The sequence below is a fragment of the Neoarius graeffei genome, chromosome 26 (assembly GCF_027579695.1).
Source record: "Neoarius graeffei isolate fNeoGra1 chromosome 26, fNeoGra1.pri, whole genome shotgun sequence".
NCBI lineage: Eukaryota > Metazoa > Chordata > Actinopteri > Siluriformes > Ariidae > Neoarius > Neoarius graeffei.
In genome coordinates, this window is record NC_083594.1 from 10796269 (window position 1) to 10817396 (window position 21128).

The following is a 21128-nucleotide window of genomic DNA, read 5'->3' on the forward strand; positions in this document are numbered from 1 at the left end:
GAGAGGCAAAGGGTAAAGAGGGTAGGCTATCATAGATTCTATTCGGAAGAGATCAACACAATTCTAGACTCCCAGAAGAGGAAGAGCTAGCACTAGAGAGTTCACCGGCGTTTTCATGCGCCATTTCCATTGAGTAGAACCAGAGTAGAACAGCCAGTGAACCGCAGCGTGTTCTCCCGCTGATGTCACAACATGGCCGCGAGCCACGGACCCAGTTTTCTTGCGCTGTGCAGTTAAAAGTTGGATATTCGCGTAACAACAGCTTCTTTTCACGTAATTATAACAGAAATCTAACATGTTTGCCATGTTGTATAGTTTATTTAAGAAATTGCATAGAGTCATGTTCGTGTCATCAGCCCTTTAATTAACACACTTAGATTTTACTGGTTAAATTCAGAATTGCATTTTTTAGTACTAACTAGGTTTTATACTTTGAGATGTATCAGGTTTGTAGTACTCAGGACTCGGACTCAAGTTCGACTCGTGCCCTAATTTTAAGGACTCGTGACTCAACATGGACTTGAGTGCTGATGACTCGGACTTGGACTCGGACTCTTGCATTAACTGCATTCGGACTCATAAATTGGAGACAAGGACTCAGATTTTTTCCTTTTTTTTGTAACATGCCATAATAATTTGGCATAAGATATTTATATCTACATTAATTTTGTACTAATTTCGTGTAAGAGTGTCATACCTGCGTGCCTTGGCGTGTGTATCAGAAAGACTCTCGGGTGCGCTTCGGACAGCACACGTGCCGTAAACGACTCGCACCTGCACAGGATTAAGGCGCAATCAGCGCACCTATATAAAAACTGTGAAAACACACTTACTTTGCAAAGTATTGAGTCACTTTGCTGACACATTACTGAGTCTTATTTTCTTGTTCGGTTTCCTGATCCCTGATTTCCTGTCTCTTGTCTTTGGTTCTGCCGAGTCTACGATAGCCTGTTTGTGCCTCGCTTGACCTATTGCCTGTTTCACCGTTTTACGATTTCACCTGTTGTTCTGGATTATTTACCGTCTTCACTTGTATTAATAAACACATCTTCTGCACTTACATCCGTCTCCCAAACAGCTCTGACAGAATACTTCACACTCCCTGATAAAGAGAAGCACATTCACCTGTTCATACGTCATGTTCAGGAACAAACTAATGTTAATGGCGTTAAAACAGCCACCGTCAAATGGTGCGGTTGGAGTCTTGGACTTGACTCGGACTCGACTCAGATTTTTTTTCATGACTTGGACTTGAACACTGGGGACTTGAGACTGGACTCGGACTCGAGGTTTAGTGACTCGACTACACCACTGAGATGTATACAATACTTTCATTCACGATATAGAGATATTTAAGTGGAAGTTACTTTTTTTTTTGGTAAACTAAGTGCCTCTGACAGGATCCTTTGTCTGTCTAAAATGTCCTCTCCGGAACTCCCTCACCATACGATGAGGCTGTAAATGATTTTTGAAGAAAATATTTGTCTCTTTTGAAGCAGAATATTCTGTTTTTTTTTGCAGAGTAAAAATCAGGACTCGAAACAAATGCGAGCTACATTTGCAGCAGAGCTTCACATGTGGTTGAAATGTGAGTAGGTCAGAAAGTGTCCTCTTTGGAAAACCACAAGGATCAGCACCACTTCAGTTGTTATTAGCTCATCCAGCCGGATGATGAGTTTACGCCATCATGTGTTGTCTGTTGTCCATCCAGCGTCGTCCACATTTCACGAAAATCACTTCTTCTCTCTCAATTCTTCAGCGATTTTTTTTTTTTGGCAGGAAGGTCGGTCTGCCGGCGGCACGGTGGTGTAGTGGTTAGCGCTGTCGCCTCACAGCAAGAAGGTCCTGGGTTCGAGCCCCATGGCCGGCGAGGGCCTTTCTGTGTGGAGTTTGCATGTTCTCCCCGTGTCTGTGTGGGTTTCCTCCGGGTGCTCCGGTTTCCCCCACAGTCCAAAGACATGCAGGTTAGGTTAACTGGTGACTCTAAATTGACTGTAGGTGTGAATGTGAGTGTGAATGGTTGTCTGTGTCTATGTGTCAGCCCTGTGATGACCTGGCGACTTGTCCAGGGTGTACCCCGCCTTTCGCCCGTAGTCAGCTGGGATAGGCTCCAGCTTGCCTGCGACCCTGTAGAACAGGATAAAGCGGCTAGAGATAATGAGATGAGATGAGATGAGGTCGGTCTGCGTGGGGTGCATATAGCTTCTACCTAAATTTGCATAATTGCAATTAATAATGAAGATATGGAGTAATTAAGCCCTAACGAGCAGTTAGAAGTAGTTCCTCGCCGTTTTGGATTCTTTTTGGCAAATACAGTGGTGCTTGAAAGTTTGTGAACCCTTTAGAATTTTCTATATTTCTGCATAAATATGACCTAAAACATCATCAGATTTTCACACAAGTCCTAAAAGTAGATAAAGAGAACCCAGTTAAACAAATGAGACAAAAATATTATACTTGATCATTTATTTATTGAGGAAAATGATCCAATATTACATATCTGTGAGTGGCAAAAGTATGTGAACCTTTGCTTGCAGTGTCTGGTGTGACCCCCTTGTGCAGCAATAACTGCAACTAAATGTTTCCGGTAACTGTTGATCAGTCCTGCACACCGGCTTGGAGGAATTTTAGGCCGTTCCTCCATACAGAACAGCTTCAACTCTGGGATGTTGGTGGGTTTCCTCACATGAACTGCTCGCTTCAGGTCCTTTCACAACATTTCGATTGGATTAAGGTCAGGACTTTGACTTGGCCATTCCAAAACATTCACTTTATTCTTCTTTACCCATTCTTTGGTAGAATGACTTGTGTGCTTAGGGTCGTTGTCTTGCTGCATGACCCACCTTCTCTTGAGATTCAGTTCATGGACAGATGTCCTGACATTTTCCTTTAGAATTCGCTGGTATAATTCAGAATTCATTGTTCCATCAATGATGGCAAGCCATCCTGGCCCAGATGCAGCAAAACAGGCCCAAACCATGATACTACCACCACCATGTTTCACAGATGGGATAAGGTTCTTATGCTGGAATGCAGTGTTTTCCTTTCTCCAAACATAACGCTTCTCATTTAAACCAAAATGTTCTATTTTGGTCTCATCCATCCACAAAACATTTTTCCAATAGCCTTCTGGCTTGTCCACGTGATCTTTAGCAAACTTCAGATGAGCAGCAGTGTCCTTTTTGGAGAGCGGTGGCTTTCTCCTTGCAACCCTGCCATGCACACCATTGTTGTTCAGTGTTCTCCTGATGGTGGACTCATGAACATTAACATTAGCCAATGTGAGAGAGGCCTTCAGTTGCTTAGAAGTTACCCTGGGTTCTTTGTGACCTCACCGACTATTACACGCCTTGCTCTTGGAGTGATCTTTCTTGGTCGACCACTCCTGGGGAGGGTAACAATGGTCTTGAATTTCCTCCATTTGTACACAATCTGTCTGTGGATTGGTGGAGTCCAAACTCTTTAGAGATGGTTTTGTACCTTTTCCAGCCTGATGAGCATCAACAATGCTTTTTCTGAGGTCCTCAGAAATCTCCTTTGTTCGTGCCATGATCCACTTCCACAAACATGTTTTGTGAAGATCAGACTTTGATAGATCCCTGTTCTTTAAATAAAACAGGGTGCCCACTCACACCTGATTGTCATCCCATTGATTGAAACCACCTGACTCTAATTTCACCTTCAAATTAACTGCTAATCCTAGAGGTTCACATACTTTTGCCACTCACAGACATGTAATATTGGATCATTTTCCTCAATAAATAAATGACCAAGTATAATATTTTTGTCTCATTTGTTTAACTGGGTTCTCTTTATCTACTTTTAAGACTTGTGTGGAAATCTGACGATGTTTTAGGTCATATTTATGAGGAAATATAGATAATTCTAAAGGGTTCACAAACTTTCAAGCACCACTGTATTTGCATCGATGCTGCACCGATGTATTTTATTGCGATAAATCTTACACCGGTGTAAATTTTATGGAGTGTTCACACGTCACAAACCTGCTTACTAGAGAGAAGCGTGTTAGCACCGGTGCAGCCCCACTTGCGCTCACACGGCAGTTTTTGCGACCGTGCTATACGATAGTAATAATGCGGAAATGAAATATGCACATGCGTGAAAATGTACTTCCTTTTCCTGGTTGTCATGGCATCACCAAGCGCCGGGAAAACAACGTGGATGAAGACGCCAGTGTTGCCAGATACTGCTGACGTTTTCCAGCCCAAAATATGTTCAAATCTGCCAAAATGCACTTAAAACCGCCCAATCTGGCAACACTGGAAGACACACAGTTCTGTTGTTGTTGATATTCGCCATTTTGGAAGCGCAAAATACCAGGATGCAAATTATGCAATGCCCGTATGTAATCAACTCTCCTCACGCGTAGCGAGTCACCCCTGTAGCGTTCAGACGTCCCATTTTATATCGGTGCTGCCCCACAAACTAGCATTTACTCCGGAGTAAATTTCTTAAACCACCTCCCGAGCAGGGTTAGATTTGCACCGGTTTAAGCAGCTTTCAGGGGCTACACCGGTATAACTTTGTACCGTGTGAACGCTCTACCGGGGCAGCCCCGCTGCTACACCGGAGTAAAAGTTGCCGTGTGAACACCCTTACTGCATACCGGGAACACCCCACAGGATGTGCCATTTTGGAGATGCTCAGACCCAGTCATCTCGCCATCACAATTTGGCCTTTGTCAAAGTCACTCAGATCCTTACACTTGCCCATTTTTCCTGCTTCCAACACATCAACTTTAAGAACGGACTGTTCTCTTACTGCCTAATATATCTTGACAGGCGCCGTTGTAATGAGATAATCAGTGTTATTCACTTCACCAGTCAGTGCTGGTAATGCTATGGCTGATCGGTGTAAGTTTAATATGACAGAAAATAACCCACACTGTAATGTACAGTATAGCAAATAAACACGGTGCAACGATCATGGAGATAAACGTTCCCAACAAATGGATATTGTATATGATGTAGTGTATAAAAATGTTCTTTAAGTGTTAATAATAGCCCAAAAAGGTTGAAAAACCGATGACTGCAAGACTCAAGACTGAAAACGGATAATTGTATGCCAAGCATTGCGCACATTCTTTTAAACAGATTTCCTTTCAATGTTACTATAAGAGTTGAAAAATGGGTTAAAACACTTTTTATGGAGTGTATGGAATATATGACCCCTGTATGACAAAGTAAATGTTTTTGTTAATATCCTGTGAATCCTGCGAGTATAGGGGAATTTTCTACTTCCTTACGTCCTACACTTAGTCTTTTCCTCTACATACTTACACCTAAAGCTCATGAGCCCGTCAGCTGTCTTCTCAGGACTTAGCGTTATTGATACGTTTGGAGATGTGAGGTGGAGGCTATTTTCTCCTGCTCTATTTAAAGTGCTCTAATTTTGACATATGGAAAGAGAATCTTGCCGCTACAAAAATTAACCGTGGTCATTGAAAAAATAAGAGGACCATTGTTTGCAGCAGTAACTTTTGTAGGTCTGTGGCATCATACCAGAATTGTATTATGAAAGTTAAAAAAAAAGAAAAAAAAGAATCTGGTTCAGTTTTATAAGCCTTTATTGTTGTCTTTTGGAGCATGGAGCTTTTGCTTCATCTGCACTTTCCCCAGACTGAACGCTCATTAACACTCAGTATGTGTCGCAGCCTCTGTGGACAGAATGGATTCCTTCAGGCTGCCTGCATTACACCGGATCAATATTGAACATAACCCTCATGGTCTGTGTGTGTTTGTGTGTGCATGAGTGTGTGTGTAATAGATAGATATGGGATTTCACGACTTCACTATTGAGAGTGAGTAAAGATGGAATCTAAGCAGACATGGAAGCCCACTTGGGCTCTCCGTAAACTATATCCAAGTATCATAACCTGAAACTGCACAGGGATTATATATTTCATGTATTCACTTGGCATTCATTACAAAATGGGACGCAGTGTGGTCTGGCAGTGCTGGAATTTGAACTCTCAACATTTCAGACGGTAGCATAAAGCCATAATCCTCTGATTTCTGCACTATGCCCTGCCCTAATATTTCCCCCAGGAAAGACGTAACAAATACATGCATTACAGCCAAGTTATCCATAAAAATAAAACGTTGACGGTGTTAAAACGATTCACTCAAGTGGAATTACAGTATGAGGGCCTGAGCACCAGAGGTGCGCAGCCTCCAGTGTCCACTGGAGGGCGCTGCACCAAGGTGCAAGGCCCTGTTGCTTTCCTCATGATTCTTCTTATTATTATTTTTCTTCAAGACTTGACCATTTCTGAGGTCGTTCCCATGGGTGAAAACTCATGAAATTTGGTACACACATCACTCCGGGCCACCGCTACTCAGGGATAGAAGCTTAGTCCTAGGTGTGTCCAGGAGACTCCATAACACCCCGACATATCATTTAGACATTTGCCCGGTATTTAGTTTCAACTATCCATGTCAAATTTGGTACGTGTGTGGGGTGCCCAAAGACGAACAAAATTGTAATGTACGTTGTATTAGCCATACTCAACAGGAAGTGAGTTATTTTTGGTTTTGTGCGTTTTGACACATTACATTTTGACGTTCTCCTCCTAGGCAGTTTGTTGGATTCATGCCAGATTTGGTATACCGGAGGTGCTCGGGCCTTTCATCGCCACTTGTGGCTATATTTATTATTATAATTACTGTTATTTCCTATAATACTAACCATAACGGTGAATTTACGAAAATAATATTTCTGCACAAGTAACTTTTACTTGGGTAAAACAAATACACAACCAAAAAATTTCCCTTGACTGATTTTAAGCCTAGGTCACAACCGGACGTACGATTTTTTTGGCCGTGCGATTTTTGGCGTTTCCCAAATCGCTGCGTTTTTTTTGTTCGTGGAGAAAGACGCACGTTGGCCGCAAGTTTGTCTTGCAACCTGAAAAAAACGTAAGCGCCCGTAGAGTTTGTTTGACATGACAAAGAACCTCTGCGGCCAGTCTACGGCTCGAAAATCAGCACGTCACACGCGTGCCCTCCGTGCATTTCTTGCGTTTTTTGCACGTAGACCGGCCGTAGGAGCACGTACGGCCGGTTGTGACCTAGGCTTTACTTTACATTACACAAAAGATCATATGTGGACACCATTACAATACAGTTCCTACATCATTTCTCCAAAGAGATGAAGAAAAATTGACAGAATGATAGAAACCCCTGACAGGAACATGATATTTTACTATTTGTTTCATGCAAATGCTTTTTAACAATATAAAAAGCTTCTCTGAGGCATCCTCTGAGGCATGTTCATAGAAGCAGCATTTGTATTTTACACCCCAAAATCTGGCCTAATTTTAAAAAGTCAGCGTTGTTGACAGCATTAAAAGTCTTTATTGTTGTGTGGTGAGAGATGTACAGGTTTGTTGTGTAATGAAATAAAGTTTAAACACACTTTAGCTTCTTGTGTCCCCTGTCAGGCTAGCTAAGTGTGGTGATTACCTCATGCTAGCTCATTAGCTGATTTGACTAGCAGGGTTCTAGCTCGCAATATCTCAATAGAAACCTCTAAAATATTTATACATAAGATTTATTGTATAGATTTTTATGTAAGATTTATTTCTTTTTCTCTTCTTTCTGACATTTTCAACGAGGAGTACAGAGAACTCTTCAATCAAATATTAGCATGTGAACATCAACAATGGCATACTAAACAGTGCTGTGCTATGTCATTTATATTTTCTCCCTTTTTCCTCACTCAGTTAAGCTCACACTTAGTCAACATGCAATCTTTCCGAAGTACTCAGATGACTTTGGAAATTTCTTTTCAGCCTGTGAGGCTGTTCTGAGTCCTTGTAAGGTGACTCTTTGTCTATTTACAACTCAGACAAAAAGGACAGCCGGTCCAATGCTCCTTATAAGCAGCGCGATGGCTGAGATTTGAATGTTTTCGTCACGTGCTTCTGTTTTAGGCTCGGTTGTCATTCCAGACGCTTCACAGACTGGTCTGCTTTGCAAAGATGCTTTATCTTGGTAAATATTCAACTATTCGGATGTTAGCGTGACCTTCAGATGACATGGAAATGATCCTTCAGTTGAGTTCTGTCACTGATCTCACACCACTTTAAATCAGCTTTCAAATAGATATCACTTGCTATTCTGAGGGTAGTCCAAAGCTATCCTCAGCTACAGGGGTGTTCACACGGCACATATTTGCATCGATGCTGCACCGATGTATTTTGTTGCGATATATCTTACACCAGTGTAAATTTTGTAGAGCGTTCACACGTCACAAACCTGCTTACTAGAGAGAAGCGTGTTAGCACCGGTGCAGCCCCACTTGCATTCACACGGCAGTTTTTGCGACCGTGCTATACGATAGTAATAATGCGGAAATGAAATATGCGCATGCGTGAAAATGTACTTCCTTTTCCCGGTTGTCATGGCATCACCAAGCGCCGGGAAAACAACGCGGATGAAGACACCAGTGTTGCCAGATACTGCTGAGGTTTTCCAGCCCAAAATATGTTCAAATCCGCCAAAATGCACTTAAAACCGCCCAATCTGGCAACACTGGAAGACACGCAGTTCTGTTGTTGTTGATATTCGCCATTTTGGAAGCGCAAAATACCAGGATGCAAATTATGCAATGCCCGTATGTAATCAACTCTCCTCACGCGTAGCGAGTCTACCCCTGTAGCGTTCAGACGTCCCATTTTATATCGGTGCTGCCCCACAAACTAGCATTTACTCCGGAGTAAATTTCTTAAACCACCTCCCGAGCAGGGTTAGATTTGCACCGGTTTAAGCAGCTTTCAGGGGCTACACCGCTATAACTTTGTGCCATGTGAACGCTCTACCGGGGCAGCCCCGGTGATACACTGGAGTAAAAGTTGCCGTGTGAACACCCCTTATGACTCTCTGAACATACAGGTTCAAAAATATACACTTGCCGGTCACTTTATTAGGAACATCCATCCATCCATCCACCTGCTGCTTGATGCAGTTCTCTAATCAGCCGAACCCTTGACAGCAGCACAATGCATCCAGTCATGCAGATACAAATCAAGAGCTTCAGTTAACGTTCAGTTCAAACATCAGAACGGGAAAGATTGTGATCTCAAAGTGTGACTTTCTTTCACTCTGGCATGGGTGTTGGTTTGAGTATTTCAGAAGCTGCTGATCTCCTGGGGTTTTCTCACACAACAGTCTCGAGAGTTTACACAGAATGGTGCGAACAACAAAAAACACAGTGAGTGAGTGACAGTTCTGTGGGTGGAAACAAACGCCTTGTTGATAAGAGAGGTCAGAGGAAAATGGGCAGATTGGTTCGAGCTGCCAGGAAGGATATAGTAACTCATAGCAACTCTTTACAACCATGGTGAACAGAAAAGCATCTCAGCATGCAACAGCAGAAGAGCACATTGGGTTCCACTCCTGCAGCCAAGAACAGGACTCTTAGAATCAAGAACAGGTTCCTATTAAAGTGGCTGGTGAGCGTATATAAAAGGAGATTCATGCTTCTTGGATTTTGTAGTCAGGGTGGCACGGTGGTGTAGTGGTTAGCGCTGTTGCCTCACAGCAAGAAGGTCTGGGTTCGAGCCCCGTGGCCAACCAGGGCCTTTCTGTGCGGAGTTTGCATGTTCTCCCCGTGTCCGCGTGGGTTTCCCCCACAGTCCAAAGACATGCAGGTTAGGTTAACTGGTGACTCTAAATTGACCGTAGGTGTGAATGTGAGTGTGAATGGTTGTTTGTGTCTACTGTATGTGTCAGCCCTGTGATGACCTGGCGACTTGTCCAGGGTGTACCCCGCCTTTCGCCCGTAGTCAGCTGGGATAGGCTCCAGCTTGCCTGCGACCCTGTAGGACAGGATAAAGCGGCTAGAGATAATGAGATGAGAGATATAGTCAAAAGTATGTGGACGCCTGATCATCACACCTATATTCGACTTGTCCCATTCTAAGACCGTTTGTCTACCGTATATAGACATTGCATGGGTGTGTGCTTGATTTTATGCACTTGTTAGCAATTGGTTTGGCTGAAATACCTGAACTCAATAATTAGCAGGGGTGTCCACATACATTTGGCCATATAGTGTTTATAAGCTTGAATACTACTGTATGTCTGTTCATATTCATAAGGAACCTTTTTTGTTATTGTTATTTCAGTATATCATGTTAGCATTTCATTACTATGACTTAATAACTCACTGTTTCATGATATATCATGAAATAATGATATAATTTTAACGTACTATTTTGTTATTTTTTTACTTAACTCTTTACCCCTTAATGACGACATACTGTATGATGCCTTGTCCAAAACCTTGTCTTTAGACTTTTTTTCTTGTAAATATGTTCTCAGGGTGAACAGTATATACATATATAAGGGTGGCTGTAGCAACTGCTTTAAGGGGTAAAGAGTTAATAGCTCACTGCTGCAAAATAACTTGTTATTTCACGACAGTATGTTATTTTACTTGAGCATAACATAATGTGCTAGTTCATGATGTCATTATTTCGAATTATCTGCTTATTTCTCAGAGATGCCTACTAGTACGGATTGGCTGTATTTTGTACGGAAAAGTTACGTAAATACGATGTTACGGCAAACCGTGTTATTCTGTACGGAATTATTATAAAGTCTTAAAAAATTCCAGTGAGTTGTTTTTAAATGTCCAAGCGACTTTTTCAATCCACGCGCGATTCACGGCTATTTATTTGTACGACAACCACACATGCTGTGTGTGACATGCACAGATTCCGCACATTTGTTCGCGCTATTTTCGATACGGTAGAATGGCCGTGCATTACACCCAGTCAGAAGGGCGATGGATACGCGCACTGCAAACTGTGTAGAACTGACATTAACATCACTCGTGGTGGTCGCGATGACTGCACGCGGCATGTCAACTACAAAAAAAAAAACATATGGAGTATGCTGAAATGGCGAGTCAGGTGGAAAGTAAATCTGGGGGTATCCAGAAGTTTTTTACGAAATCTGTGGATGAAAAGACACGGAACGTGACGCGTGCTGAAGCGGTGATGGTTGACCTGTGCTTGGAGTTGAACTTGCCAATTAGTGCCATGAAATGTGAGTTAAACTTATTCAGTTTCTTTTTACATGTCTGATTTTTATTCACTGAAATATCAAACACTGGCTGTACTTCTTTAATTCAAAGTCTTTTCAGTGTTGCAAGTACAAATGTACATGTAGTATGCTCAAAAACAGAATTTTATGATTAGTGCTGTTGGGATTGTGGCAAAAAATTGATCATTCCACTGTTTTAAATACAATTATAAATGTCATTTTATTCAATGTCTCTTCTGAAGCATTATGCTGAAGTATTTATATATTGGGACATTAAGATAACAATGTCGGACTCTCTTTGGCATGAAATAAGAAATTTTTTTTTTAATTTTATTAGAATCCGTTAACAGGTAGAACATTTTGCCAGGCAATATAATACTTTTGAGGAGTTACATTCAATACCAATGATTGGTAGTCAACCGTAATGTCTGCAAACAGGGAACACTATTGTATTTATAAAAATGTGATCTATTGTATGCTCTAGAAATTTGTTGAGTGGAAATTCAGTTGAGATGGCTGCTCGCGTTTTGTTTATTCAATTCACACACAACAGTACTTTTTAATAATTTAAATGTTAAACATATTGGTATATACACCTCTTTATAATGGAAATGCGCATAAATTAATGTTACTGAAAGTCATTCCAAAATACTGAAAAATGTTTTCAAGAATACTGAAATTCAAAATTTGGGGTAGGCATCTCTGATTTCTATGCATCATTCTTTCGACTTTATATATAAAACATGGCATTATCTATCAATTAGACCAACTTAGTGAATATTAGCTTACAGTAATATTTTTTTAATATTGCTTTGTACTGGTAATATCTTCACTATTATTCTAAAGGCCCAGTCATACAGCCAAAACTTACGATTTACGCATGAATTGCGCATAAATTTCGAGTCGTGCGCGATTCGTCAGTGCTGTGCGTAATTCATAAGTTTGTTTGACGTGGAGCATCAGTAGTTGTCAGTGGATGTTCGACGAATCGGGTTTGTGCGCGATTCCAGGTTTTGAGCTGCTCAAAAATATTGATCACGCACAAGTATGCGCGATTGTGCGCCGTTTAACGTAATTCGTGCGTCCTTTGCCGTAGTTCTGACGCGGACAATGCGCGACATATGCATGGACCGTTAGTGGTTGATCGCAAGAAATTTACCGCTACCGCGCACGTCGATGACTTTTCACTGACGAATAACGCACATATCACGCATGTCTCGCTGTAGTAACATGTACATTTCACTGATATCCACTGACAATCACTGACAAAAAAGTATTAACGCATAAAACACTTATATAACACTTACAAAAACGCATAAAAAACTTATGAAAAACTTATGAATCACTTATGTATCGCTAACAACTCACGTATGATTTTTGCCGTATAAAAGCAACCATTTCTTGAACTTTTGCCAGTCTTGTCCTTGCTGCCAAGGGGTACACATCCAGCATGAACCCTCAGAGAAGAGATGTCCCGTAACTGCAGGCTATTTACGCTACGTTCACACTGCAAGGCTTAATGCTCAATTCCGATTTTTTTGTGAAATCCGATTTTTTTGTGAGGTCGTTCACATTAACAAATATATGCGACTTGTATGTGATCCTCAGTATGAACGAAAAGCGACCTAAAAGTGTTCCGCATGCGCATTGCAGGATACGACGACGTCACACGCAGTGAGCATGGCCAGTGTTTACGGAAGTAAAACCGCCCGGTTGCGGTATGACCCATCCAATCTAGCTTGAATAGCTGCATCCCCCCAAATGGAAATCAGCTCCCTAACCTCTGCGTCCTTCCATTGAGAAGATTCAGAACCTTCACAGCCCGAAGCGTCCCTCGCATTGATGTCATGCACAGGGGCGCAGATACGTTTTTTGAACTGGGGGGGACAAAAAACTTGGGGGGGACAAAGCTGCCAGCAAACCAACCCCAACCCCGATATGCCTGTCAAACTTGTTGTGGGTTACCATAGCAACCAAGCTCGAGCTCGCAACCTGTGCAGTCTGCGCAGCTCAACCAACCGAATATCAGTCTTTGTTTTGTTTTATGTGAGTTGTTGCAACTATGTATACACTGCTGTGCACCTCAATAAACCGAATGGTAATTAGTCTTTTGATTTTTCCGTGAGGTTTGCCTTATGCAAAGAAAGACAGCATAGACGTTTTTTCCTCCCTATAAGTGGGGGGGACCGAACGAAGTGAATTTAAATCTGGGTGGGACGAGTCCCACCCTCTATCTGCGCCCGTGATTATGCGCCATGTTGTTGTAACTTTTTTTGAGAGACCCGCCGCCTACTTCAGCGCAGAATAGTGACGTTTGTGGCTTGTTGATGACGTGTAAGTCGGATGAATGCGACCTGGCGGTTCAGACTTAAGTCGCATATGAAAAGAGCGGATAGGAATCGGAATTAGGACCACATATCCAAACGGCCTGGGTCGGATTTGAAAAAAATCGGATCTGTGTCATTCATATTGTCAATAAAAGATCGGATACAGGTCACATATGGGCGAAAAGATCGGATTTGAGTCGCTTCAGCCTGCAGTGTGAACGTAGCCTTATTGTGCGCGGAGCGGATGCGATAGTGACACCCGCTGTTCGCTAGCCATCAGTGAATCATAAGTGATCCATGCGTGATCCATGCGCGCTCTATGTGTCGTTCATCAGTGCTAGTGTGTGGTTCATGTGTGCTTATACGTGGTTCATACGCAGTTTATGCGTGGAGTGTTCGTCAATAAAAAACAGAAATTGTCCCTCTTTTGACCCTATGCGCTGATGTGCGTGATTTGTAAGTGATTGTAAGTGATTTGTACGTAGTTCATGCGCAATTAATCGGTGATTTTCGACCACGCACACCCCCAAAAAATGGTCAATTTCTCCACTGACAATCACGCACAAGCCAACTTTATACGTGATTTATACGTGATTTATGCGTGATCGGCTGTGTGACTGGGCCTTAAAATGTGGAAATTTGTAAACATTTTACTGTTGCTGTAATATTTATCCCTGACTTTTAACATCGCACGGTGTGCACTACTGCTCATATTACACTCAGTCACAAAAGAAATTGTACCCTCCTGCTGTGTGTGTGTGTGTGTGTGTGTGTCATGATGTGATTGACCGGATGTGATGTAATTGTGATCCTCGTTGACCTCTCTAGCTCAGCACACCATAGTCGTGTGTGAGTTAAACACAACTGAAGCAGCTGAGACTGCACGCTGGACACAAGGCTCTGATTATGGCAGCACCCTTACACCATAATATACAGTAGGGACTCGGTCCTGAAAAATGTATTTGTTAGATAATATTATTGGCTGATCATAAGGATCCAAGGAGTTACTGGAATTGGTGAAAGATGAGAGTGATGTGAGATTAAATTGTCTTTTTAAAAGTTGTAGTCAGAAATCACATTCAGGATTGTCATGCAAACCAGTTAATATGCACTGTAGCACGCCATCGGATGAACAAAAGTATTTTAGGCAAGGCAAGGCAAGTTTATTTATATAGCACATTTCATACACAGTGGCAGTTCAATGTGCTTTACAGAAGTAAAAGCAGAACAGTAAACAATAGAAAATAAAATTACATAAAATCATTGGGGAAGAAAAATAATAAGAATTAAACAATAGTAGAAATAAAATAATAAAATGAAATAAAAGTTCAAAAAAGGAATCAGCCTCGAGATTAATTATTATTATGGGTTTAACTCATAAAGCGCGCTCTTCCCGTGGCTCTTCCACGAGGATCACCAAAAATCGTCCCGCAGACAAAATCTACGAGGATCACCAAATAAAATTGTCCCGCAGACAAAATCTACGAGGATCACCAAAAATCGTCCCGCAGACAAAATCTACGAGGATCACATAAAGCGCGCTCTTCCCGTGGCTCTTCCACGAGGATCACCAAAAATCGTCCCGCAGAGAAAATCTACGAGGATCACCAAATAAAATCGTCCTGCAGACAAAATCTACGAGGATCACCAAAAATCGTCCCGCAGACAAAATCTACGAGGATCACATAAAGCGTGCTCTTCCCGTGGCTCTTCCACGAGGATCACCAAAAATCGTCCCGCAGAGAAAATCTACGAGGATCACCAAATAAAATCGTCCCGCAGACAAAATCTACGAGGATCACCAAAAATCGTCCCGCAGACAAAATCTACAAGGATCACATAAAGCGTGCTCTTCCCGTGGCTCTTCCACAAGGATCACCAAAAATCGTCCCGCAGAGAAAATCTACGAGGATCACCAAATAAAATCGTCCCGCAGACAAAATCTACGAGGATCACCAAAAATCGTCCCGCAGACAAAATCTACAAGGATCACATAAAGCGTGCTCTTCCCGTGGCTCTTCCACAAGGATCACCAAAAATCGTCCCGCAGACAAAATCTACGAGGATCACCAAATAAAATCGTCCCGCAGACAAAATCTACGAGGATCACCAAAAATCGTCCCGCAGACAAAATCTACGAGGATCACAGTAACAAAGAATTAAAGTAAAAGTAAAATCATTAAAATCCAAGATTAAAAAGAAATTAAAATAAAGAAAGTAAAATCATTAAAATCAAAATTAAAAGAAATTATGTTAAAGGAAATTAATTACTTAGGTAAAAAAAACAAACAGTTAGAACAGTTGTTCTATAGACGTTGTCTTGCGTTTTGAATCGGTGTCTTGTACACATTGACATTTAATTTCCTTTTTAGCCTTTTCAAAAATTTTCGGAGACAAACTGATAAACTGAGAGTGCAGGATTCTGTTTCAGTCCTGCGGATCTCTTGTGGTTAGAAGTTCGTGTGTGTTGTGTTGCGGTTCCCTCACTCGATTCATTCCTCAGTGTAAACACCATAGCATGGCTTGTCAGTATGCAGACATTGGAGATGCTGTCCTGTGTTTTTGGGATGCAGTTTACCGGATGCTGTTTGTATCCCATGGAAACAGACATCACCTGTTTAAAGATGCAGCCCTGAGTGTCACTCACCGAAAGAAGTGTGTGTTGCGGTGAGCTTGATGAGCTATTTCGGTGTCTCCCATGAGGGTTGCCATAGCAACCTGGAGTCATCCTTTTAAAAATTATCTGATTCTGTCTGCAAGCGTGATTAGTTGCTTCTTTCCTGCCACCAGCTCCAGCTTTAGTTTGGTGTTATGCTTGACATTTTGAGACAAATGATTCTACAAGTTGCTTGTTCGCTGCATTGCAGTGTTTGATAGTTTATTTGCTTTACAGAACTTTGGGTCTATTGTAAATGTAAATTACTTACAAAATATTAGCTTTACATTAGTCTGGCTAACGCGACTTCAAAGCTCTGCGAGCATTTGGTCTGGCAAAGATACAGTGGTGCTTGAAAGTTTGTGAACCCTTTAGAATTTTCTATATTTCTGCATAAATATGACCTAAAACATCATCAGATTTTCACACAAGTCCTAAAAGTAGATAAAGAGAACCCAGTTAAACAAATGAGACAAAAATATTATACTTGGTCATTTATTTATTGAGGAAAATGATCCAATATTACATATCTGTGAGTGGCAAAAGTATGTGAACCTCTAGGATTAGCAGTTAATTTGAAGGTGAAATTAGAGTCAAGTGTTTTCAATCAATGGGATGACAATCAGGTGTGAGTGGGCACCCTGTTTTATTTAAAGAACAGGGATCTATCAAAGTCTGATCTTCACAACACATGTTTGTGGAAGTGTATCATGGCATGAACAAAGGAGATTTCTGAGGACCTCAGAGAAAGCGTTGTTGGTGCTCACCAGGCTGAAAAAGGTTACAAAACCATCTCTAAAGAGTTTGGACTCCACCAATCCACAGTCAGACAGATTGTGTACAAATGGAGGAGATTCAAGACCATTGTTACCCTCCGCAGGAGTGGTCGACCAACAAAGATCACTCCAAGAGCAAGGCGTGTAATAGTCGGTGAGGTCACAAAGGACCCCAGGGTAACTTCTAAGCAACTGAAGGCCTCTCTCACATTGGCTAATATTAATATTTGTGAGTCCACCATCAGGAGAACACTGAACAACAATGGTGTGCATGGCAGGGTTGCAAGGAGAAAGCCAGTGCTCTCCAAAAAGAACATTGCTGCTCGTCTGCAGTTTGCTAAAGATCACATGGACAAGCCAGAAGGCTATTGGAAAAATTTTGTGGACGGATGAGAACAAAATAGAACTTTTTGGTTTAAATGAGAAGCGTTATGTTTGGAGAAAGGACAACACTGTATTCCAGCATAAGAACCTTATCCCATCTGTGAAACATGGTGGTGGTAGTGTCATGGATTGGGCCTGTTTTGCTGCATCTGGGCCAGGATGGCTTGCCATCATTGATGGAACAATGAATTCTGAATTATACCAGCAAATTCTAAAGGAAAATGTCAGGACATCTGTCCATGACCTGAATCTCAAGAGAAGGTGGGTCATGCAGCAAGACAACGACCCTAAGCACACAAGTCGCTCTCCTAAAGAATGGTTAAAGAAGAATAAAGTTAATGTTTTGGAATGGCCAAGTCAAAGTCCTGACCTTAATCCGATCGAAATGTTGTGGAAGGACCTGAAGCGAGCAGTTCATGTGAGGAAACCCACCAACATCCCAGAGTTGAAGCAGTTCTGTACGGAGGAATGGGCTAAAATTCCTCCAAGCCGGTGTGCAGGACTGATCAACAGTTACCGCAAATGTTTAGTTGCAGTTATTGCTGCACAAGGGGGTCAGACCAGCTACTGAAAGCAAAGGTTCACATACTTTTGCCACTCACAGATATGTAATATTGGATCATTTTCCTCAATAAATAAATGACCAAGTATAATATTTTTGTCTCATTTGTTTAACTGGGTTCTCTTTATCTACTTTTAGGACTTGTGTGAAAATCTGATGATGCTTTAGGTCATATTTATGCAGAAATATAGAAAATTCTAAAGGGTTCACAAACTTTCAAGCACCACTGTATTAAGCCCAACCGTTTCCCAAAGCGCGTGGTTGACCCGCCTCCCTGAAATGCCTCAGTCTGCTACTGGTCGAAGCCAGAAAAGGCTGTGACGAAGCTTAAACCAATCACATCACTCTTTCCTCTGACGTACGTGACGCGACGGGGCTAACTGGTAGATTAAACTCTTACCGAAGCCGGTCGGGAGCAAGGCGAAAACGTCCTTCCTTTCAATAAATACCTCCAGGGCTGCTCTTTGCTCCGTTTTCAATGAGAACTTGCTCCATGTTCGTAATGTTTCTAGTGAATGAAGCGCTTCCGGCATAGATTCTGTAAACAATCTATGGCTTCCGGTCGCAGTTCTACTACGTCAGTGCCTTGAACACGCCTCTACCCAGGGCCGTTGGAGATGCTCAAAGTTGATTGGCTCCCGATTTTTCGGGAGCTTGGAAGAGCTGTAGATAGCTTGCCTGGCCAGACTAAGCTCGCAACAGGCCCTCGTGTTGCGTCACGCTTAGGATGGGCGGGCCCAGGCTAAGCTTTACATGGGACGCTGGGGTATTTACTTCCTCTAGAGGTGCTGTTTGGTTGCTTGGTGATTTTTTTTTATCTTCATCTGAATCCAGAATGCTTGAAAAGAAGCTTTATGATGTGTTATATGAAAATATCATATCAGAATTTTTCATCTGACCGGATCAGTGTTGGGTTTGAATGCCTGGATTTTCAATCTGTTCTCACACTCGGGCTTGTAGTACTCGAGTCCAGGACTCGGACTCGAGTCTGACACGTGCCCTAATTTTAAGGACTTGTGACTTGACTTGGACTTGAGCACTTTGGACTCGGACTCGTGCATTCACTGCATTTGGACTCGTAAATTGGAGACAAGGACTCGGATTTTTTCTTTATTTTTTGTCACATACCATAATAATTTGGTATAAAATATTTATATCTATATAAATTTTTGTACTAATTTCATGTAAGAGTGTCACACCTGTGCGCCTTGGCGCATGCATTCGTTAGACTCTCGGGCGCGCTCCGGACAGCACGCACACCAAACGGACTCTCGCGCCATAAACGACTCGCACCTGCACAGGATTAAGGCGCAATCAGTGCGCCTGTATAAAAACTGTGAAAACAAACTTTGCGAAGTATTGAGTTGCGTTGCTGACACGTTACCGAGCCTTATTTCCTTGTTTGGTTTCCTGAGTTCCTGTTTCTCGTCTTTGATTCTGCCGAGTCTACGATAGCCTGTTTGTGCCTCGCTTGACCTATTGCCTGTTTCACCGTTTTACAATTTCGCCTGCCGTTCTGGATTGTTTACCGTCTTCACTTGTATGTATGCTTCAACAAGGCGTTCAGATTCGGCTCCTTTTTCTATGTCACAAGAGGAGCTCATTAGAATAGTCCCGCCCTCCTCATCTGAGTATCTCCACTCATGGCTTGAGAGCTGCCTTTGCGAATGAATATTCATGAGGCACATGCTACCTGATTGACCAGTGGAAGAGGGAGGGAGGGAGGGTGGGTGGGGTGAGCAGTGGCTCATTATAGTTTTAAAGGACCAGGCTGTTCTTCAAATCAGCCGTTTTGAAGAGGGCTGTTCAGACAGGGTGAGAAGGGAGCTGTGGTGCTTTATCCTTGTGGCATTTTGACCAAAACATCTCACAGACATTTCATTAAGACCTTAGCGAACTGTGTCAACTTGTGCAAAAGGGGTAAATTATGTCACCTTTAAAGAACTTTCTAAGAGTGAAGGTCCCATAGCAGGCTGAACATAACAAGTTGTGAGTTTCCAAGCAATTTCCAAACAATTCCTGTGAATCTGAGATCCTGAGACTATTTTGGGATTGAATGCCTTGTTGCATTAGCGAGAGGTAGATTTTCGGAATGAGCGGATTCTGTTCTTGCCAGTCTACCAGCTTTTTTTTTTTTTTTAAATGCACAATCTGTCATGCAACTCAGTCTTTGGATGAACCCTCTGCCCTCATGCTGCTGATTCCAGGTCTGTTCTGCTGCATCGAGATTAAATTACACTGTGGCCTGATAAACAGACTACAGACGCCTGGACTTCACCGCCTGAGCCATTTATACCTGCTGGGTATTAAAACAAGTTGATGTTCAACCCTCATGTGCTGTTCAGTGCATAGCAAAAGATATCCTGATGTCTGAAATGCTTGTCTTGTATTTTCATTTCATTTGTTATCAGTAAAGCCTGCATTTATGGAAGTAGCTCTTCCTGTGGTTCGGCAACCTCCTCACGGCAGTGTAAATAATAGATGGGTGGAAAATGGCAAACTGCAAAAAAATTTTTTATTTTAGCTCATGAAAGTATCTTAAAATATAGGTAGCCTTATCTAATATTTATCGATTATAAATTTATAAAGAAAAGTGAAAATGACCAAGTTTACTTTTCGATATGTTCAGTCTTTCAAGATCAGTATGTTAAAGGAACAGTCCACCGTACTTCCATAATGAAATATGCTCTTATCTGAATTGAGACGAGCTGCTCCGTACCTCTCCGAGCTTTGCGCGACCTCCCAGTCAGTCAGACGCAGTCAGACGCGCTGTCACTCCTGTTAGCAATGTAGCTAGGCTCAGTATGGCCAATGGTATTTTTTGGGGCTGTAGTTAGATGCGACCAAACTCTTCCGCGTTTTTCCTGTTTACATAGGTTTATATGACCAGTGACATGAAACAAGTTCAGTTACACAAATTGAAACGTGGTGATTTTCTATGCTATGGAAAGTCCGCACTATAATGACAGGCGTACTAACACCTTCTGCGCGCTTCGGCAGCGCATTGATATCTGAGCTCCGTATCAATGCGCTGTCAAAGCGCACAGAAGGTGTTAGTACGCCTGTCATTATAGTGCGGACTTTCCATAGCATAGAAAATCGCTACGTTTCAATTTGTGTAACTGAACTTGTTTCATATCACTGGTCATATAAACCTATGTAAACAGGAAAAACGCGGAAGAGTTTGGTCGCATCTAACTACAGCCCCAAAAAATACCATTGGCCATGCTGAGCCTAGCTACATTGCTAACAGGAGTGACAGCGCGTCTGACTGACTGGGAGGTCGCGCAAAGCTCGGAGAGGTACGGAGCAGCTCGTCTCAATTCAGATAAGAGCATATTTCATTATGGA

General features: G+C 42.1%; 1 protein-coding gene across 1 annotated transcript in view; it reads left to right on the forward strand.

Moving 5' to 3' along the window:
- iffo2b (intermediate filament family orphan 2b) overlaps positions 1–21128 on the forward strand; it is a 126999-nt gene that overhangs the window by 63477 nt on the left and 42394 nt on the right. The window lies entirely within an intron of this gene.